Here is a 23604-nt window from a genome sequence, read left to right as displayed (position 1 = left end):
GGAGTAACTACTCAGTTGCATCCAAGTCCTGACGCTGAAATAGTACTCTTTCCTTCAACAGATAGAACTATTGTATGGTTGTCTGCTCCCAGTCTTTCATCTTCCATGTTATCTCCTTTAACATTGGACCATGGCCCTGTTACTCCACAACTTATTTCGGAGATGGTTTAATGAAATTCTCAAACGCTACGTGCTTTATACGTCACAGGCTCTATTCATTCTCATCTAATTATTCCTACATAGTCTCTATTAATCCTGTTGGGGTGCCACACGGCGAGCTGGGCGCAATAATCATTCCATCTGGCACACGCGTATCTATAAACCGGAACTCTTATATGTATAGTACCCCTCATGCTAATCTCTCTTTTTTTTCTTCCTTAAAAAACTTCTTAATACCTTATGATCTGGCAACACATACAAAACATATAAATTTTTCCACTCCCCACTCAATGGTGATGATCACCAGTCTTCTCACTGAATAACTTTCCTTCCATCATAACAACGTGATGAACAAACAGTGTTACCTTCTGGACCGTCTCTCCTGCTTCTGCACTTTCTTGTAAGAAAACTACATCTAAATCTGTTTTTCCTATGTCCCTTACCGTGCAAAAACTTTTGGACCATTTCAGGTGGGATACTATCAGTGCCACTACAGCTGCCACCTTTAGTGCTGTTGCGCGATCGGTGTGTCGAACCCGGGACTCCCGACGGATGAGCTGAAACCGGGACCCACCATGCCGTATTTAGTCGGGAGGCCGAGCAGGTTCAAGAACGTTCAGGGGTAGTTCAGAGTGATACAGCGGTATTCGGTAACACTGCTTCATTCCGCTAATTTCCAGTACTCGATGGTGAAGCGTAGTGTCAGCGTGCCACCTGCCGATGTCTCGTAAGTCCAGCCGGCTCGGCAGGCCCCTGGAATGCCGATGCCGCTGCTGTCGTCATCAGGGCCACCTGCCGATGGAAGTCGGCCCTCGCTCTCCGGGTCGCCGCCCGCCGATGCGTTGCGACTTGCGCCGCGCTGCTGTCTGCGATTCCGGAGACTGCTACAGTCCCTGATCCTCGCCGCCCACCACCCCGTTTGGCCTGCTCTGTCCGACCATGTGACGAGGATGGACGTACTGGTCACCCGTGGCCGTCGGGCCGCCACTGCTCCTAGGACAGGACCGGACCTGAACCCGGGCCCTCCAGGACTCTGTGCTGCAACTTGCCGTTAGTGGTGGTTGCCAGATGGCCACAACCGCCGCCGTCTCTGGCGCTATCGCAGGGCTGCTGCGCCTCCCGCAGCGTAAGCCTTGTCTGGACCCTGGTACGCCAGGTGGGAAGCAATTGTGGCCCATAACCTGGAGTGGAACCGAGCAGCTCCTGGACCCGCTGCAGTCCGCTGTCACTGCCCTCTTTCAGGCAGACTGTGCGATCTCCAAGCTCCAGGCTGCCATTCCATACCGCCCCAGTGTTGTGTCCCCGGAGGCGGAATATAGCCCAAACAAGTGCATAGAAACAAAGCACAAGTTTACGCAAAATACTTACAACATTGCTGCCAGAGTAGCCCCTATAAGCTTAGACCAGCACAGGTCCGTCCCGACGCTCGACTGACCTGGCACACCTTCTCAGGCTAAAATCGCCCGTCTATTTATACTGGTTTCTCCCTTGTTTCTGACGTGGTGTCAGAGAGAGACAGAAACTATGGCAGGGATAAATTCCCACTCGTCAGCCATTTACAAATCACCACTCCAGTCTCTGGCCTAGTGCCCTGCCTCATACATCGCAAGAACTTAAAGCAATGCTGCAGTTTCCTGCCTCGTTGTTGCTCCACTCGAAACAAATCATACGTGCAATACCGCCGTTGCAGCTCCATTCCCGTGAGTGTCATGTTTACGTTGCCTGGACTGCTGGCTGTTTTCTGCTACCACCCTCTGCCAGAGGCCCTAGATTTCATCGCTAACCGCGATTTCATTTAATTTTGATAAAATTTCCCTTTCCCTCGAGTAGGACTGACACTAGCGCAGCAGTGGCTCAAAATCTTTTTCAGTGATCATATCCCAACTCATCTTTTTCATTGTCAGATCACACTGTTTCGATGTGGTCAGATCTTCAATGTGGACAAAACACTTATAGAAACTCATTAGGCCAAGATATCTCCATAGTTGTCACTTGGTCCACAGAGCTGTGTTAAAGCATATTGCTTCTGAATTCTGTGGATCAAGGTAGATTACGTTGCTGTCTATTATGTGTGCTAAGGATTGGACTCCAGCAACACAAAATAGCGATTTCTCAACGTTCGGTGTTTTTCCATGGTATTTCAATGTTCCAAATAGATTCTTGAATGTGTGATTACTCTTTTCCCATGAGGATTCACCTATTAGCATGTCGTCTACATAGCTCATTGCACAATGCCTTGGTGACTCATCCAATATGCTGTCTAAAGCTCTAATATGTGTGGCTGCTGTGAAGCTAAGGCCGAAAGGGAATCATTTAAACTGGTAATAGTGAACAAAACCTAAGAACACCATTTATTGTCGACATGACAGTACCTGTTCAATTTCCCAGCAATAGGATCACAAGTCCAAGGAAGAGATAACTCATACACGATGAAACTTTGCAGCACCTCTTCTAGATTTCCAAGTCGATCTGTCTCCATTGAAATTATTGTAATGGTTTGTCTGGCTCCAATAACACACAAGTTGTACCATATTTTTTGTTCACAACTCTCATATCGTTGTTATATACAGATAACACCATTTTGATCACACCTTGATCCAGCATCCTCTGTATTGTGTCACATGCTTGGTTCTTGATCCAGTTGGGATTCCTGTAGGTCTTACAGAAAGATTTTTGTGAAGTTTCACCATAAACGTATACTGGAGATGATACAACATACCCGCTCCAGGTGACAATACCTACCCACTGTGGTTGAATATGCTAATTAACTCTGCTTCAGGGCACAGATACACCTTCTGTAACACTTTCATCCTTTGCATGATTTGCCTTCTGTTTCCTGTTGTCAGGTCGAAAATTCTCTTTTTTTTATTTTGTTACCCTTTTATGTATCCCACTGCTTGTTCCACGAACTCCAAATACAATTTCGGACAGTTATGTGATAGTTGTTCTCGTATGATGTGTTCTCCAAAGCTTGGGTATATTTTAAGTTCCACTGTAACGTATTTCCTTGTGACAGGAAAGTATCTGTACACAAATCAGCACGATTTAGGAAGCATTGCTTATGTGAAGCTCTGGTTGCCCTTTTGTACATGGTTTCTTGCAAACAATGTACAAAGGGTTTATTCCTTGATTTCTGGAAAAACGTTTGACAAAGTGCCCCATTGCATGCTATCAACGAAGGTCCGGGCATAAGGCATAGGTTCCTAGATATGTGAGTGGATCAAAGACTTATTATGTAACAGAAAAAAGTACGTTGACCTCGATGCAAGTGTTCAGTGGAGATAAGATTATGGTCAGGAGCACATAGGCAAGTGTGATAGGAGCGCGTTTGTTAGTTGTGTTCAGAAATGACCTCAGGGATATGGTGCGCAGCAGTATGCAACTGTTTCCTGAAGATATTGTAGTACATGGGGAAATATTATCGTTGAGCGACTGTAGAATTATACAGGACGACTTATCCGACTTCCTATTTGGTGCAATGAAGGCAGTTTGCTCTAAATGTAGGAAAACCTAATTTAACGTAGGTTAGTAGGAAAAAGAATTCTGCCCTGATCGAATAGAGTATTACTGTTTGTTACATGACACAATCACGTTAAATTAAATATTTAGGCGTCACGCTGCAAAGGGATATGAAACGGAACGAGCATATATCGTTGTAGTAGGGAAGTCGATTGGTCGACTTCGTTTTACTGTGGGAATATTAGGAAAGTGTAGCTCATCTGTAAAGGAGACCGCATACATAACGATAGTGCGACCAACTCTTGAGTTCTGGTCATGTGTATTGGATCTTCGCTAGTTCGGCTTACACGACGACGACACCGAAGTAACTTAGCAGTGTGCTGTTACATCTATTATTGATGCGTCCAAGCAACACGTAGTATGGAGAAGCTTCTTGAAATCAAATAGGACTCCCTGGAGAAGAACACTACGGGCTTTTCGTTAATCACTGCTGCAAAAACTTAGAGAACCGGCCCTTGCAGCTGACTGCAGAGCGATTCTACCGCCGTCAACTTACATTTCGCTCAAGGACTGTACAGACAAGATAGCAATTAGGGCTATTTCTGAGATATAGACAGTAGATTTTACCTCTCGTATCTGCTAATGGAACACGGAAGGAACCTACTACTGGCGGTACCCACTACCGTTTACCATGCACCATAAAGAGGCTTGCGGCGTAAGTATTTAGATGTATGTGTGTATGTACGTTGACCTGTAGCACGAGATTTCTGCAATGCAAAACTATAAAGAAAATCAGCTATCAAGCAATATTTTTGATTCTAAAAGGACTTCACAACTTTACTTTCACATGGAATTTTATTGAGGCTACTTAAACATATGGTTAAGGTGCCACTTTGTAGAAAATACCTCAATTTCCATTCAGTTGTTGTTGTATTACCGAATTTCACCTCTAAGGTCGACAGAGAAATGAAGATCCTGTGGTTAAGTTGCAATCTTACTACGAAAGTTCCATTAAATTACTGTTGTAATACCGAATTCCGCCACTAGGAACAACAGAAAGTTGAAACTTGAAGTGCCGGACTTCACAGGATCTCAGTGTGTTCGTCGCGTTTTGGATGGAAGATACAAAGTCAGCAACAAGAGAAACTGGAATATCGCACCGAGTACCATAAGTAGTATCTTAGTAGGCCTACAATTTGCACCTGGAGTCAGTCCATACTGCTCGTAGCGTTCGTCAATATAAATATCCAGGTCGCCCACGAATTTACGAGGCTGTTGTCGAGGGAGTGAGACTTTTGTTCGCAGTGCCAGGAAATCAACGCATTGTGCACCGCGAGAGCTCAATTCCTCAATCAACTGCCTCTAGAGTTTCACGAAAAAGACTGCACCTAAAGCCATACAGATTGACACTTCAGAATTTGCGCCAGATATGTTGAGTCAAGTATGGCAAGAAATTGACTTCAGATGGGATGTTTTCTGTATGATCAATGGCAGCCACATTCAGAGTGAAAGTTTAAGTGGAAGTGAATGTATGGAACGAAACTGGCAGTATCCCTTTACAGGAAAGAACCTCCTCTACCAATATAAGCATTCTTAATAAAATTCTGTATTTAACTAAAGGTCTAAAGTCGTTTTATAATAACTTGAACAAATCATATGTAGAATAGGGAAAGAAGCTTTCGTAAAATGGTTGAGTTTTCATAAAACTGACAATTCCTGGATTATGTTGTAAGAGACAGAAAGTGAGAAAGAGTATGTCTGTTCCGGCTTCTCTTTCTGCAGCAGCAGTAGAAGCGACAGCAAGAGTGGCTAATAGTAGAGCCAAGATTCCAAAAACCACACGCTGATATGAGATAGTTTCACTATCGCACTAGCCCACTGTCTCTCTCTGTCATTCTCTCAAGCATCCAGCATGTAGGTGCACTGAAGTTCATAACGTATTTCTCAGATATATTTGCGTGCTTATGTGGGGGAGGGGGCGCCAGTTTACGTAATTCGGAGGTCAACAGCTTTGAACAAGGCACCAGTACATGTGAAACTAACATATTTTTTCGACACGGAAATGTTGTAGTACTGACGAATCCACTGTCTACACTAACTTGACCACCTGACATAAGACTGAATAACCGCCTTTTGCAGCGCGGGCCGCAGGAACAGGTGCAGGAAGAATGTTCAAATGGTTCAAATGGCTCTGAGAACTATGGGACTCAACCGCTGAGGTCATTAGTCCCCTAGAACGTAGAACTAGTTAAACCTAACTAACCTAAGGACTTCACAAACATCCATGCCCGAGGCAGGATTCGAACCTGCAACGTAGCGGTCTTGCGGTTCCAGACTGCAGCGCCCTTAACCGCACGGCCACTTCGGCCGGCGCAGGAAGAATGTCAGTGAGGTTCTAGAAACTATCGACAGATATGTGGAGCCAGTTGAGGATACATGGTGCGAATAGCCCAATCGAGATGGTCCCACAGATTCTCTACTGAGCTCAAATCGGGGAGTCTGGTGTCCAGGGGAATATGGTAAACTCATCCTCGTTCTTTTCGAATCACAAATGTACACAGGGAGGTATGTAACACATTACATTTTCCTAATGATAGACGCCATCGTGCTGAGGAAAAGCAAACTGCTTGTAGGAGTGAACATGCTCCCCAAGGATAGTTGCATACAGGTGTTGATCTATTATGCGTTCCAGAATGACAAGATCACACAGGGAAAGCCACGGCAACATTCCCCAGACCATTACCATCCTTCCCAGTTTCCAAGTATTTACTTTCAGACGTTTCACGCCGTACGTGCCAACGGTCATCTGTCCGAAGGAGCAAAAAATGTGATTTATCCGAAAAGGTTACCTGCCACCGCTCAGTGGACGTCGAGCTACGGTACTGATGTGCAAATTCCAGTCTTCGTCGCTGGTGTACCGAAGTCATCTCTGGTACATGAACGAGGCACCTACTGCGGAGGCCCATACTCGGCAGTGTACCCTGAACGGCCGTTGAGGAGACATTGTTGGTAGCCTCTTGGTTCATCTGGCCGGTCATTTGCCAACAGCTGCACTCTACTCACCCGTACACATTTCCGCAACTGTCCTTCAACCCTGCCATCTATGGTTGGTTGGTTTGGGAGAAGGGACCAAACAGCTTGGTCATCGGTCCTATCGGCTTAGGGAAGGATGGTAAGGAAGTCGACCGTGCCCTGTCAAAGGAACTATCCTCACATGTGCCTGAGCGATTTAGGGAAATCACGGAAAACCTAGATCAGGATGGCCGGACGCGGGTCTGACCCCTCGTCCTCTCGAATGCGAGTCGAGTATGCGAGTCGAGTATGCGGACCACTGCGCCACCTCGCTTGGTCTGTAATCTATGGCCCGTGGTGCACCGCAGTTGCCTCGGCGTCGGTTTTGGATAGCTCCTTTTTGTCATTCATGGTATACTTTAACCATGTTAGCACGCAAACAGATTACCGATTAATCCGTTTCAGAAACGCTTCCACTTTTGCTTCGAAAGCCAATGATCATGCAGTTTGCATCAGGTAAGTCGCTCCTCTTCAGCTCTACGCTAAGGACTCCAGCATTGTCCACGACTACCCAACACGCTTTGTATGCCATCCACTTCTAGTGCTGCCACCTGGCATTTGCGAATCATTGTTACATGTTGACATTAAACATAGGCGATCGTCAAATTATTGTGACTGGCCGTATATCTTTAACATGACTCTCTTTACAAAGCAAATATCTGTAAACGTGACGCCATTTTTACGCACTTCAAGTGACGCTTAGGTTATCTGAGAGCTACACTGTAATTGGCTGCCTCATTTTAATACCTGTTAAAATACCACGCTGTGTTCGTATCGAAAAGGAGGGGGAAGAGAAGAGTGAAGCGCAAAAGGTAGAAAATTGGCCGGGTTACACAGCGCAGCTGGTCTAGTTCCGCTGTCTTGCTTTTTTTTTTTTTAAATCTGCGCTGCAGACATCTTCCATTTTTAAAGCTTACTGCCAAAACCATTTTGTATTTTTCAATTTCCTGTCACTGCCATCTCGGGTTCTTGGATTTACCTGTTGACAACTGCAGTGTAGACTAGTGGTGAAAGCTTGAACTGTGAGTCAGAGACACCACGGGTATACCGTTCACGATGTTTGAAAAATCAGAAAAATTACCAAAGGCTATAAAGTGCTCCAAGTAACTCCCGCAATAACACCTTTCCACACAGCGGTCAATTAAGAGTTATCGAAACTTAAATTGTTTCTATCTCCAGGGTTAAGTGAGTGAATGTGGCTGTTACTTTTCGAAGTCTTTATTGTTAACCACAAATCCAGTGAGGAAATACACGTACAGGAACTGCAGAGTTAGTATTCCGAGATTCGGACAGCAAATTATACGAAGATTCGAACTGATTCCACAGACCATTATGACCACGATCCAGTGCGTTAAAATTGTTATTTGAGAATACTTAGTGTTGGTACAAAACATGATACCACATCCAGATAAGAGAGACGTGATGGGAAAAGTGAAAGTGCTTTCACAATTGAAACATCAATTTCAGGCGCCGTCTGCACTTCGACTTGTTATAGAAAGGCGTTCATGTGTTCTCCGTAAGCCACAAGGTCATGATGTCTGTAATCATGTGTCTTCCATTACATGACTCATGTAAATATACTTGCGTCAAGCGAAAGAAGATAAATCATCCTTCATGTTTAGCTGCGGCTTATTGATACATATTAAGGAAATCATTGGTCATATGTATGTTCCTTTATGATTTTTTTCTCAACTGATGTCTTGCGTGATTCGGTTTCAGTAATCCATTTTATCCTGCTTTTGTTAGTGTTTGCTGTCACAAGGATTGTCTTTGTGACCCTGTTGTTCATTGTGAGTTGACGAGCATATGGCCGAAGGAGTCAGCCTACAGGAATTGTGAAACGATCCCTGCCGTCCAGGACCGCTTGCCACAAAGGACACAGAGTCATCACGAGATGGAGAAACTCACAGGTGTCTATTGTCTACTGAGGCCTAAGCGCTGTAGTGTGCGAGTGAGACAGACGAGGACCTAAGTCACAGTGAAACCCAGTAGAAGCCGTTTGTGGGCGAGGAGAAGTAGCAGTGTTAAATATGGCGGACCTAAGATTGGCTATAAAGGAAACATTTATGGAAACTATTTAACTCTGTAGTAACGCAGGGAATGAAACCACAGTAATTTTAATCTGCTATCCTCCATAAATTTTCATGCTGAACCCCAACAAAACTTGAATATTGATCATTCTATAATAGTTTAGGATTTACTATTACAGTGAAATTAACAAGATTTGTAACAAAGCCAGCATGCTAAAATCTGGACGCTTTGGTCGATCTTAACGATCGACACTTCATATAGAAGCGTATCATTAAAATGACTTTCGTTGTAAATATCAACTTTTTAACCTTATTTGCTTAAAAGATATAGTGAATTTAAATTATCAGTAATTTCAGTTAAGCTTCAGATAATCATTTCCTCCACACAAAACACACTGAACGATGACAGGATGACACCTTATTGAATCATTAGGTAATAAAATATTTGTTCTAAAGTTTAGTGCATAATAGCTACTTTTGTTCTTTATTTATTTATCAGAAAGCACATTCGCGCAAGGCTACTGGTCGTGACATTCAAAGTTATGAAAGAAATTGTATTGGTTTTATGTAAAAGAATTTAACGTTTGTTACGTAATGGATAATATTGTTACTTTATTTAGAACGTGAAAGTGCCCAAGCCTTGATTAATTAAATACGTTAAAATGTAAAATGATGTAGAAAAAGCTGTAAAAGGGAACTGCACTAGTCAGTTGATCGACTATGTTCGGCGTGCGGGAAACACGGCCGGGGACAGTCAGACGGAGTGCTGGTGCAGATGCGAAAGCGTGGAGTTCAGCTGGAGACACCAGAGGGTTCAGTTCGGATTGAGACGCGAAAGCGGACAGTCGGTCTTTAGGCAGCTAGGAAGTGAAACGACTTAGAAAATTTCGCGTTGTGTGGTATTGCGGGACTTAGTCTCTGAGCGTAGGTAACTTGTATTTCGCGATGTGATTGAGAATGATCGAACTGTGTCAAATGGATATGCGCTCGAGTGTAACAGTAACACTAAATACGACCACTTTCGCCATTGTTTGTTTTCAGAATAAACATTATTCTAACCAAATCGCAACTGTGTGGCCTACATCATTTATGGGTCGTTAATTTAGTTCCCGATATTATTATTACTGTTCTTGTATGTTATGTTAACTTTGTATTTCGCAGACTTGCCATCAGCCAGACAATTTAAGCAAAGTGTCACAAGTGTCTAATTTAGGGCGCGTAATGCGACACGTGCGGTTCAACCCCTAGACGAATTTGAGCCAAGACATTTCGACGAAGAGGAACCGCATGGAGCCTGAACATCTTTGGGATGTTCGCTTCCATCATCCAGATGATATATCGATAAAATTTCATTCTTCTCTTTCTAAAGGTGTCCGTTATTGTTTGTCTGTAGATCACTCTTGGAGCCTCTTTATCAAAATTCCTTCACGACCAGCTGGTCCGAATATTTACCTTAGAATATTTGTTTCCTCGTCTTCAGTTCTCTTATTTTCGTATGTCCGTGATTCACTGTAGTTTCTGCAGCGTAGAGTGCTTCTGGTACAACTACTGTGCTGTAATGCCTTAGTTCTGCGTTGACACGAATATATATTTTCTTGTAGTGATTCCTAGTGAGCTTACATGCTTTTCGTAGTTCAGAGATTCTTTCTTGATTGGCTATTGTTTTAAATCGTGGTGTTGGATGATCTCTCCCAGATATCTGAAGTGCGTAACTTGTGCCAATTTCCTGTACCGAGTTGTAACGGGGAGATACAGACTTGCTTTTTTTCCACTGAGTTTTCTCATAGGAAATCTGTAAGCCAATTTTCTGCGAGTTTTCATGTAGTTTCTTCTCTCTGATACCCTGCTCTTTTTTAATCTCGGGCATGGATGTGTGTGATGTCCTTAGGTTAGTTAGGTTTAAATAGTTATAAGTTCTAGGGGACTGATGACCACAGATGTTAAGTCCCATAGTGTTCAGAGTCATTTTAATCTCGTGTTGAATTCCTTTTATATCCTTACCCATATCCTTACAAATTTTTCCTGAACCATGTCAAATAGAAGGGGGAGAGTCCATCTTCTTTCTTAACAGCGGTATTAGTTTGAGATGCTTTTGACGTCTCTGGCACGAAATTAACTGTGGAGTTATACCTCTTAATTCCTGTTATATAACTGGCCTTGCTTACATGTCAGTCTTCATTTACTTTAATGTATGGAAAAATGTTTGCTTATCTACTGAATCATAAAACTTTTTAAAGTCGAGAACCGGTGCCACAGCGTTTCTACACCTTCTTATTTGTAAAATTAACTTTATATTCCATATGTGTTCTATACAAGATTGACCTTTGCGAAACCGTGCCTAATACTCTCCTATTAACGAGTACGCCTGTTCTTGTAGCCGGATTAACAAGACTTTTGAAATAATTTTGTGTACTACAGGAAGCAGTGTAATTATTTGGATCAGTTTTACCTCGTATTCTGTGATGAGGATGAATAAATGCACATTTCCACTCCGCAGGTACTTGTTCTGTTTCCAAAACATTTTAAATAAGTCTGTGAGCTGCTTGTGTGCGATTACTGTCCTTTAATTTCCATAATTCTGCTATGATTCCATATTTCCCCAGAGACTTATTGTTTTTCAAAGAGTTGATTATCTTCCTTAATTCCTGAAGACGTGGTGTTTTTGAATCGGGATTGGATTGGGGTTGTTCAAAGTCTTGTGGTTCTATCGGGGGCTCGCAGCGGAGAAGTGAGTGAAAATACTTTGGTAAAGTTTGACACTTATTTCTGGAGTTGGTTTCAGTGATCTGTCAGGGTGACAAAAACTCGCTTATGTGGCTGATATCTTTTTATGTTCACTACAAATTTTGTAATAGCTTCTGGTGTTGTTGTTGTTGAACACTTGTTCAACTTCTTTTAGCCGGTTCATATCGTATATCCGTTTTTTCTCTTCGACTTTTTTCCGTAATATTAAAAATTCCTGCCATTTTTCTAGAGTTTTATTGCTACTGCAAGAAACACATTTATGTAGTCGGTTAGGTACTGATCTTTTATGTATGAAACAAACAGTTTGTGATAATGTTTCTGTTAACTCCTTAAAAGCTACTTTTTCTTATAATGTATCTATATACGGGAAGGGTCCAAAAATATGGAAATTGTTTTAACGTAAGTTACTTTTTGTAAATGATAATATTATACGGCAATGCGTCTGAATGGCGTACCAGCACTGTGTAGACATCGTAACCACTCACTCACGGCTATTTTGGGAGATAGTTTTTATTGTTCTGAAAGAATGACAGAGGCAAAATGTGAATATTGTTCACGGGTTTAAGGTACGGGACAGAAATCATTATGCGTACAGATGCGGCATCCGTCTAAAGGAGTCCATAGTAGAAACAGATAGTTAAGGGAGGACAGTGAGAACGGGAGATAGATGGCGGCACCCCAAGTGAGCCGAGCAATGGTAGCAGGAAACGAAGCCAATTATACGATATCAAAGGAAGATACACAGCGCAGGACACTCGTTAAATTCTTGGTTCTATCGAGCGCAGTCGCAGTCATCTGAAATATTTTCTGGGCTGAGATTACTCATTGCGAGTGCACAGGTTTGGTTGACAATATCATTCCATATGACAAAAGAAATTGAAGTATCCTGGAGATTATTCTTATGCTGAAGGTTCCATTGCTTAGGTTCCATGTATGACAGAGGCGGTGAGACATACTAGAAATCTTTTTATGAAATACATCACTCTGGATTTCATAAGCTCGTGATTGTTTCCCCACATTCGAGTGGCGATGGAGTGTGTGTTCCGAAATTGATTATGTATATCATATGAATGATTAGCATCAGTAAAGTGCAGCTTGGGAATGTCTGTAGTCTTTCACGTAATAAAATTGTACATTGTGGCTGTGTGTCTCCGAGACATCGGCGGCCGGTCGGAGTGGCTGAGCGCTTCTAGGCGCTACAGTCTGGAACCGCGAGACCGCTACGGTCACAGGTTCGAATCCTGCCTCGGGCATGGATGTGTGTGATGTCTTTAGGTTAGTTAGGTTTAAGTAGTTCTAAGTTCTAGGGGACTGATGACCTCAGAAGTTAAGTCCCATAGCGCTCAGAGCCATTTGAGACATCAGCGGCGGAAACGATGGTGAGATTCAATTCAGGGGAATGTTTTTCTGAGGAAGAATGGCATATAAAATAACATTCATTGACCTTACTTGTTTCTCCTAAGGAATAGGAAAAGTGATATTATTAGAAAAGAATAAAACTTATAAAAAGTTTAGAAAGGTGGGTGGGGGATATTTAAGTTCCGTCACAAAAGAAATTAAAATTGTCAATATTCATCTCGAATTCTCATAAAAGTAGGCAATGTGGAATGTACATACTGAGAAGATGCATCCGCACTAAGAACATTTACCCGCTAAATAGTTAACTACCGAGACTTATTAGGAGTGCGGCCTCTACGGAAGCAGGATAAATATTACGAAGACGCTCAGAATTCCAGAGGTCTCACAGCACTAATAAGTACCCAGGGACTGGTTAAAGCAGACAACACCGCGGTTTCTAAGTCTCGCCGCAGGAAAATTTAATTTGAGTTGAGCTATTGTGCTGGAGAGATTCACCCACTGTTGCCCAATTGTGGCGACAAAACTTTCGAATCTGTCCTCAAAAATGGCAACCGCCTGCTGTACGTGAGGCAGACCAAAACAATGAGCTGGCAAGAATTCCGCAGGAATACAGATGGTTGGTATTGAGGTAATAAAGATGAATTATCGGCTTTATTTGCCTAAATTAACCTTAATAGCGCACACGAACTTTATAACGAAAACTGCTTTTCTGGCGCTGGAGACAAAGTTAGGCTCCTTCAATTCTGAATTTGATTAGCTTCCTGTTACGTATCCACTCAGTCAGGCATGCATGTAGCAAAAAGATTAGATTCAATAGTTTCAACAGTCCTTAGTTTAAAATCAAACACACATATATAATCACTGAAGGTAGCTGTAAAGCTATCTCAGCCCGAGGTTTGTTTGAACATCAAAGTGCACTACTGTGTCTGGTACAACTGTAGGTGATATGCCCTTGCCTTCATCCTTTGTAGAAACTTTTAACACAGGCTTAGAACCACGCCTCTTTTCACATATGCAAATTATTGACGGGCGTGAAAGAAGCAATGCCAGAACAAAATCCTACACCCCATTTAGGTATGAATACGAACCGTTGGACTTCTAAGAAGGTACTTACCAACATATTTTTTTTTGCATGTCATTCTTGTGCTGGGGCCATGCTAATCTTCTCTGTATCTCTGTATTAAAGCAAGGAAAAACACCATGTAAACTGCAGTTTTTTCGAATATTCTTACAACTACAGTAACGTAGCGAGTTTGAAGGTGCAATGCTACATCCTTATTTTGTTACGAATAGTTAAAATTAGTTTTTCTAAGTTAACTGAGTGGTAGTATCGGCACAAACAATATGCTGATGCACGTATTGTATCTGTGTAACTTATGTGTGTTCTCATAACAGAAAGTATCCTAACGATCTGAAAAGCGTTTCACCTGAACTACATGCCGCCCACATAACGTAGCTGTGTTGCAGGTCCTCTCTACACTTTGCAGTACAGTTGTTTCACTATATAAAATACGAGGCCTGTTCAGAAAGTAAGCTCCGATTGATTGCCAAATTGAAACCACAGTGAACATCAGAAATGTTTTACTTGTAACAATTAGCTACACCTTTCAGCTACTTCTCTACGTAGTCGCCGTTCTGACTTAGACTTTTGTCATAGCGTTGTACCAACTTTTCAATAGCCTCATCATAGAAGGCAGCCGCCAGTGCTTTCCGCCAATTCTCCACGCTGGCCTACACCTCGTTGTCTGTGTCAAAATGTTGTCTTCAAAGACAGCGGTTCATGTGACCAGAGATGAAACTCAGGGGGAGACAATTGCGGACTGTATTGTGGGTAATCTCACATTTCCATTTGAAAACGATGCAGGAGCATCTTCATTGCCCCTGCAGAATGCGGCTGAGAATTGTCTTGAAGAAGAAACAGCACGACAGTTATGTAATGTTAGCTGCATAGCTTCAGGCGAAATTTCTCACCAGGCCCTCGTACTTGGCGGCAGACACTATTTTCTAGACATCTTTACGCACTCACTGCGAGCTCAGAAATGAGAAGAGCGACGTGATGCTAACTGGGGTTATACTAGAGACACTGCCCAACACATCTGTGCAAAGCTTTATCGGATTTTCATAGTCGTTTCCATCTCGCGACCGATCGGAGCTTACTTTCTGAACGCCCCTCGTAGATTTCACAAGAGAACACTGTTCTTTAAGGTAATCAGTCCAGATGTAAATACTAGGAACTGGATCATTGGATATGAAACAGCCCTTAACGGTAGTAAACTGAATTTAATTGCAGTAAGTGACAATTCAAAACCACTATCTCAGTCATTGGAATTTGAGTTCACTAACTCCGTCACGTCATTCACTCCAGCAATCTTTAGGCAATATTAAATATTTTTATTAACAAACATTCAGAGACAATATATGGATTCCTGAAGTTCTACGACAAATTCGAATTATTTTTACTCTTAAAAGGTTTTCCCACACCTGTAAAACGTCGTTCCTGATACGAGAGGTTTGTCAAAAACTGGACGTTTAGCTAACCACTTAAAAACAGCGTGAATACAGTGGCAAGCCCTCTGTGGAAACCTGAAAACTAACATCGTATCATCAGCAACTTCGCTGTACTTTGACTGAGCAATTATTTATGCACGTGTTTGAAATTTAAAAGAAGTGACGATTTTTTATGGTTTTGTATCAAAGTCTAACATCTGTAGCTCTAACTAAGCCAAACTATCATGCCAGACCGAGACTCGATCATAACAACGCTCGTCAATGGTGACTATGTATAAAGACTTGAGAAATATCGAAGTTTTCACCAGTATCAGTTAGCAGATCTGAACTTGACAATTTTCTGCTCTGCCTGTAATCCTGCCAAGACCCTTATTTCCCTGTTAACTAACAACGAAAAACGTGTTATATACATTGGTGTCCAAAATTGAAGCAACAAGCGGAAATTTTGAAAGCCTGTGTTTTTCCCCCCACAAAACGGTATAAACAGGTGATAGTAAAGTAGAAACAATGGAAAGGATATGGACATAAACAACTGCAACATGCGTAAGGGTAGACAAAAATGTATTCGTTTTTTTCCAACTTAACGGATTTGCACACATATTCCCACAACCGGTTAAGGTGCTCAGAATTTAGTGTGACCACCTCTGGCATCAATACGGGCCTGATAACGACGGTCTCGCTTCCCACGCCTGGGTTGCCAGGCTCGATTCCCGGCGGGGTCAGGGATTTTCTCTGCCTCGTGATGACTGGGTGTTGTGTGATGTCCTTAGGTTGGTTAGGTTTAAGTAGTTCTAAGCTCTAGGGGACATGACCATAGAAGTCAAGTCCCAGAGTGCTCAGAGCCATTTGAACCATTTGACAACGACGGGGCATGCTGTGAATGATATCATCAATCTCCTGTTGAGGCAATAACGACCGTTCTCCCTGGAGAGCTGCTATCAAGTCTTGGAGAGTGCTTTGTGGATGCTGACCTGTCTCCATAGTGGACCCCAGACATGCTTAATGGGATTCAATTCGATCGTTGGCGCACTGTTCGACGCGCAGGTGGCATTTCACGACTCCATTCTAGGCAATCCCTTCACTGAAGACGTATCAGAGATACACATGCAGCAGGTCTCTGCGGAAGCATTCTGTACACCGTACGTCTCGATGCAACACGTCCATTGGTTGCTGCCATGTCAGATGCCAGGTGCCGTGCAGTACTAACAGTACTAAGGAGGTCTTTGTGGCACTGTTTAGGTCTCTACAAATTGTTGCCACATCTGAGAAACAACTGAACGATTCACATTAAGCCATCGGGCCTGATCAGTTTGCTACTGTCCTGCTTCCGTTCATCTTCTGGCGTTCCACCGCAGAGTGTCTGGTAGGCGTCTTCTTTGTGCCATTCTGCGCCGTCGGTGACTATATACACAGCGACTGTGGATGTGGAACGATCAGACGAACACTTCCCGTTTGATAGGTACCCTGACGTCATCGCTGATGTGGTTCTCCGTTGGCCGGAATGCCATTTTAGGTGGAGAACATCTGTTGATAGATTGTACGATTATACGGCGAATTAGACGCAAGAGGGAATAATAGCTGTTTCTTGTTTTAATTTTGGATAATAGCGTAATTTCAAGTGACAAAGTTTGAACGTTTTTAAAACGAAGTGTCATGATGTAAAGTTTTATGACGGTTGCTCGAAACCAGAACGTAATTCGTTTGTTAAGTGACTACAATCAGATGTAAGATAACGAAGTTTTCCGCCAGCAGCGAGAAGTTTGTATTTCAAATGAACATGAAATTCCATTGCCTGGCCGAGAATCAAACCCGGCACTTACCGTAGTTCTTTTCTGTAGAAGAATTGATTGTTCAGCACTACTGATATGTGTGCATGTTTGACAAGAAACAACGGTACCTCACATTGCTATTGCAACACATGAAGAGACGTTAAAAATGAAAATTATGTATCACTGTTGGTTTGGTGCACAAATAGTAGGGCTTAAATTGAGACCATGGATATTTTAGTGTTGGTCCAGGGTTCGAACACATTTACTTGCCTTTGATGGAGAGCTAGAGGAGTTTGCTATCTTCGGGAAAACAACGAAATCATCGAACTATATCGTTCCGTGTGGTTCAGATACCACGAAAGAAGAGATCCGAATGTGAATCCTAGTCCAGCACCATATTTTTACAGCCTAAAGTTCTAATAAAATAAGTAACCGGTGACCTTAAATGATCACTGCCTCATTAAATAATATAAAGTTTCTAGTGTAAGGAAGTTCACTGGACTCAGAGTTTCTGTTTGCCTCGACTTCCGCCTCTGCTATGGCCCAACTGAAACCGACTCTGCTCCAGTTTGTAGCGTAGGGATATTACGGTTATAACGTAACGTGGATTCTGAACTAAGTGCAACCCGAAGTTCTTCACTTGGCATTACTGAGTTCAAAGAGATCTGTTCAATTGTGTTTAAAATACACATCAGCACTGGTAATCGAACCCAAACCTCACAACTAAGACACTAGGATCAATCCACCACACCAGTAAATCCCACAATTGATACATTCATGATTGTTACGTAATGTACACTCCTGGAAATGGAAAAAAGAACACATTGACACCGGTGTGTCAGACCCACCATACTTGCTCCGGACACTGCGAGAGGGCTGTACAAGCAATGATCACACGCACGGCACAGCGGACACACCAGGAACCGCGGTGTTGGCCGTCGAATGGCGCTAGCTGCGCAGCATTTGTGCACCGCAGCCGTCAGTGTCAGCCAGTTTGCCGTGGCATACGGAGCTCCATCGCAGTCTTTAACACTGGTAGCATGCCGCGACAGCGTGGACGTGAACCGTATGTGCAGTTGACGGACTTTGAGCGAGGGCGTATAGTGGGCATGCGGGAGGCCGGGTGGACGTACCGCCGAATTGCTCAACACGTGGGGCGTGAGGTCTCCACAGTACATCGATGTTGTCGCCAGTGGTCGGCGGAAGGTGCACGTGCCCGTCGACCTGGGACCGGACCGCAGCGACGCACGGATGCACGCCAAGACCGTAGGATCCTACGCAGTGCCGTAGGGGACCGCACCGCCACTTCCCAGCAAATTAGGGACACTGTTGCTCCTGGGGTATCGGCGAGGACCATTCGCAACCGTCTCCATGAAGCCGGGCTACGGTCCCGCACACCGTTAGGCCGTCTTCCGCTCACGCCCCAACATCGTGCAGCCCGCCTCCAGTGGTGTCGCGACAGGCGTGAATGGAAGGACGAATGGAGAATCGTCTTCAGCGATGAGAGTCGCTTTTCCCTTGGTGCCAATGATGGTCGTATGCGTGTTTGGCGCCGTGCAGGTGAGCGCCACAATGAGGACTGCATACGACCGAGGCACACAGGGCCAACACCCGGCATCATGGTGTGGGGAGCGATCTCCTATACTGGCCGTACACCACTGGTGATCGTCGAGGGGACACTGAATAGTGCACGGTACTTCCAAACCGTCATCGAACCCATCGTTTTACCATTCCTAGACCGGCAAGGGAACTTGCTGTTCCAACAGGACAATGCACGTCCGCATGTATCCCGTGCCACCCAACGTGCTCTAGAAGGTGTAAGTCAACTACCCTGGCCAGCAAGATCTCCGGATCTGTCCCCCATTGAGCATGTTTGGGACTGGATGAAGCGCCGTCTCACGCGGTCTGCACGTCCAGCACGAACGCTGGTCCAACTGAGGCGCCAGGTGGAAATGGCATGGCAAGCCGTTCCACAGGACTACATCCATCTTCTGTACGATCGTCTCCATGGGAGAATAGCAGCCTACATTGCTGCGAAAGGTGGATATACACTGTATTAGTGCCGACATTGTGCATGCTCTGTTGCCTGTGTCTATGTGCCTGTGGTTCTGTCAGTGTGATCATGTGATGTATCTGACCCCAGGAATGTGTCAATAAAGTTTCCCCTTCCTGGGACAATGAATTCACGGTGTTCTTATTTCAATTTCCAGGAGTGTATTATGCGGATACCTTACAAACTAGACACGTGGGAAAAATTCATATTCTCTATTAATCAGTAAGTTATCAGCAGGCTTTTGACACTGAAATGTAACAGTTCTGTTCCTAAATGTAACACTTCTGCTACTAAATGTAACTGGGTTTTCTATTTTGATGCTGTCAATTGTCAGGATGAGCATTCTAAAGCATTATGTCCGGGTGAAAATACTAGATTAATTAATTTTTCTCTCCTATCAACATGTGGGCAGGGTGGGTTCTTCCTTGGCTCGGGTATGAGGTAGAATGAAACAGCATTTTTACATAAGATAACCTTTATTCAAAGTTTCGTACAACTGTATCTTACTGGACGTTCTGGTTCGGAGAACGGCAGCTGTGTCGTTTGCGTAGCAATCTGCTGTGGCAGCGGCTGCGGCGACGGCGTCTGATTACGCGTAGCGGTGTGTATCTCGTGTCGCCGTCTCGCCCAGCTGACTGGAGACGCGCAGTGCGAAGTGGCCTGTTTAATTATTGCGAGCGAAATCGTGCATCGGATGATGTTACCTTGGATGTGGAGTCCCAGTGTTGCTCTTCTCTAAGCGGCCGCGTGTGTTGTGCGTCGGCCAGCGGAGCGGTGCGGCGGGGGAAGGCCAGTGTCCCGGACTCGAACCACGGACTCCCGCTTGCCAGTATTCGGCTGTCAGGTCTTCATCCCAGCTCACAGGTGACCGCTGATGTGAGGCCGTCTCCTTCGCGTCCTCACGAGTCACCCGGGTACGTAAAAATCAGACTTCAAATACCTTTTAACTTCTATTTTCTGGCGCCGAGACTGCTGCTTGCTATTCCATTACAGCGGCGGACTTGGTGCGTCTGTGCATGATGCAGTCTCTTCTTGCATGACGGTCTTCAGCACCGAAACTGACTTAAAACAACTGCTACGCTTCTTCACTTCTTCGTCTTCTTCGTCGCTCGTCTCCGTCTTCGTCTCCGTTTCCGTCTCCGTCTGTCGGACCAACCGCGTCTCACGTATTTATTCACTTCAGTTCACTGGAGGTGAACGACTTCACGGTCATCGCCTCTTCTGTCACGTTGAAAAGCTTCTCGAAGAATCTTCTTAACGTCGGTCATTGGCTCTTGGGATGCAGGCGAGGGCCTTTGCTCACATGCGACAACTGAGAAACACGTGAGCCGGTCGGGCGATGCCCTGACGGCTGAATCGACAGCGCCCGCTTATGTGGAACTTGCTGACTTCACGGTCATTGTCTCTTCTGTTCTGTCCGCTGAATGCCAGTATGTAACTCTCTAAACTAAACCAAGTTTTTCATTTATATTCTAATTTCTACTTTCCTTTGATTTCACTAATTTATTTACATAAGTACCACTCAACAGAAATTAAGCTAGTCTCAAATCACGGCCTTGATTAGAAGCTATTTTAGAAACTTTCACTTCTACAGGAAATTGCTTAGATCGAGAAATACCATGCAAGAGTGTGAAGATACCAATTACTTTCATTACTACTGCAATTATAACTACACTACTGGCCATTGAAATTACTACACCAAGATGAAATGCAGATGGTAAACGTGTATTCATTGCACAAATATATTATACTAGAACTGACATGTGATTAATTTTCACGCAATTTGGGTGCATAGATCCTGGGAAGTCAGTACCCAGAACAACCATCTCCGGCCGTAATAACGGCCTTGGTACGCCTGGGCATTGAGTCAAACAGAGCTTGGATGGCGTGTACAGGTACAGCTGCCCATGCAGTTTCAACACGATACCACAGTTCAACCAGAGTAGTGACTGGCGTATTGTGACGAGCCAGTTGCTCGACCACCATTGACCAGACGTTTCAATTCGTGAGAGATCTGTAGAATGTGCTGGCCAGGGCAGCAGTAGAACATTTTCTGTATCCAGATAGGCCCGTACAGGACCTGCGACATGCGGTCGTGCATTATTCTGTTGAAATGTAGGGTTTCGCAGGGATCGAATGAAGGGTAGAGCCACGGGTCGTAACACAACTGAAATGTAACGTCCACTGTTCTAAGTGCCGTCAATGCGAACAAGACGTGACCGATACGTGCAACCAATGGCACCTCATACCCTCACGCCAGGTAGTACGCTAGTATGGCGATGACGAATACACGCTTCCAATGTGCGTTCACCGCGATGTCGCCAAACACGGATGCGACCATCATGGTGCTGTAAACAGAACCTGGCTTCATCCGAAAAAATAAGTTTTGCCATTCGTGCACCCAGGTTCGTCTTTGAGTACACCATCGCAGGCGCTCCTGTTTGTTATGCAGCGTCAAGGGTAACCGCAGCCATGGTCCCCGAGCTGATGGTCCATGCTGCTGCAAACGTCGTCGAACTGTTCGTGCAGATGGTGTTTGTCTTGCAAACGTCTCCATCTGCTGACTCAGGTATCCAAACGTGGCTGCACGATCCGTTACAGCTATGCGGATAAGATGCCTGTCATCTCGACTGCTTGTGATACGAGGCCGTTGGGATCCAGCACGGCGTTCCCTATTACCCCCCTGTACCCACCGATTCCATATTCTGCTAACAGTCATTGGATCTCGACCAACGCGGGCAGCAATGTCGCGATACAATAAACCGAAATCGCGATAGGCTACAATCCGACCTCTATCAAAGTCGGAAACGTGATGGTACGCATTTCTCCTCCTCACATGAGGCATCACAACATAGTGCTCAGAGCCATTTTTTGCTGTTTGTGTATGAGAAGTCGGTTGGAAACTTTCATCATGTCAGCATGTTGTAGGTGTCGCCAACCTTGTGTTAATGCTCTGAAATGCTAATCATTTGCATATCATTGCATCTTCTTCCTGTCGGTTAAATTTCGCGTCTGTAACACGTCATCTTCGCGGTGTAGCTATTTTAATAGCTAGTAATTTATTAACTTCTTCATTCTATTGCTGCAACAAGCATACCTGAAGGAAACATTTAATGCATATTGGTCATTTTTACAAACAATGGTCCCAATACATGCTGATATTTGAGTGTTGCTATTGTAATCATTAATACTACGAAGTTCTGGGAAACATAATGCTTCCTTCTGTTCGTCAGAGATTTTCGGCTGCCACAATAATCTCCTAACGTGATAGTTCACCTGACCGTACAGCGAACTATGTGAAACAGTGGCTTCAAATGAAAGGAGACGTTCAGCTGTTTGATTGGCCTCTCAAAGGTGCTGACTCCGGTCCGATACAGCAAGTATGGAGAGAGATGGATAAAATTATTAAGTGTAGAGGACCATCAACGGCAACCAAGAGAGCACTGTCTGAAGCAGTTCATGACGCATGGGAAGGATTGTCACAGAATAACATATTCTGGAAATGTTTTCCTCTATTTCCTTGGCGGCTAAATGCGGTGGTAGAGCAGGAAGGAAACTCGACACGGTACTGAATTAATGTGTTGTTAGAGTGAAATCATTTATGACCGATGATCGTTTTGTTCTCTCCCCCCCCCCCCTCTTCCTCCTCAACCACCCCTCCCCCAGAAGAGGAAAATTCGCTTATCTTGTAACTTTATTTATTTTCAAAAAACGAAAAGAAAGGAGCAGAATTTATATAAAAACTAGGTTGCCTATTTCACTCTTTTCAGTCACTCAGTAACTTTAGATTTTGAATTATTTTATGACATTCGATCAAACATACTGAGATAACCATGAAACTAATTTTTTTTCGTATGGTACCTGACGTCGGTGTAGGTGAAGGCATATAGTTCTTTGGGTCGAAAAAAAAGGCATCATATTAATTTGTGTTCTCTCTATTTACTTGCAGGCAGGACGCCAATACCGACAAAAGCACAACAGAGATATAATTTTTTTAACACCAAGCCGTACTCACAGCACATAAATTAAAAAAGGGGTGCACGGCCGGCGCCGTAGACGCAGTACCTTAAAATTATGCATACTTAGTCATTGTCATGCTGAATTACCAACTCTTGCCCCAATTAAAATTCAGGGGAGTGGCTCGATTCGACATCCCTAATTGCAGATTAAAAACTGACCGCCTCATCCAATACGCCGCTCTACCAACCGCATACGCCATGCTTACGAAATGGTATGGTATGATATGGTCTTTAACGTCACACCCTTTCCTTGAAAAATAAATCATATTCCGAGCGAAAGTGACGCAGTGCGCCTTCGTCTGCTAGCTTTATTGTTTTGGAGATGTTGTGTTTGGGGAAGTGTGAGAACTTTATAGCTGCTAACGCAAGTGTCATAAGATTTCGACAACGTGATGACGTTGTCATGATGACTCTTTACGACTAGTCACCAA

General features: G+C 44.0%; 1 non-coding gene across 1 annotated transcript; it reads right to left on the bottom strand.

Annotated features, from left to right (window-relative positions):
* Positions 1 to 13924: 13924 nt before the first annotated feature.
* On the bottom strand, positions 13925 to 14027 carry LOC124557496. The gene has a single exon (XR_006968749.1). It is a non-coding gene; the product is annotated as a U6 spliceosomal RNA (small nuclear RNA).
* Between the last annotated feature and the right edge of the window lie 9577 nt (positions 14028 to 23604).

Source organism: Schistocerca americana, chromosome X, assembly GCF_021461395.2.
Source record: "Schistocerca americana isolate TAMUIC-IGC-003095 chromosome X, iqSchAmer2.1, whole genome shotgun sequence".
NCBI lineage: Eukaryota > Metazoa > Arthropoda > Insecta > Orthoptera > Acrididae > Schistocerca > Schistocerca americana.
This window is presented reverse-complemented; position numbering and strand designations above follow the sequence as displayed.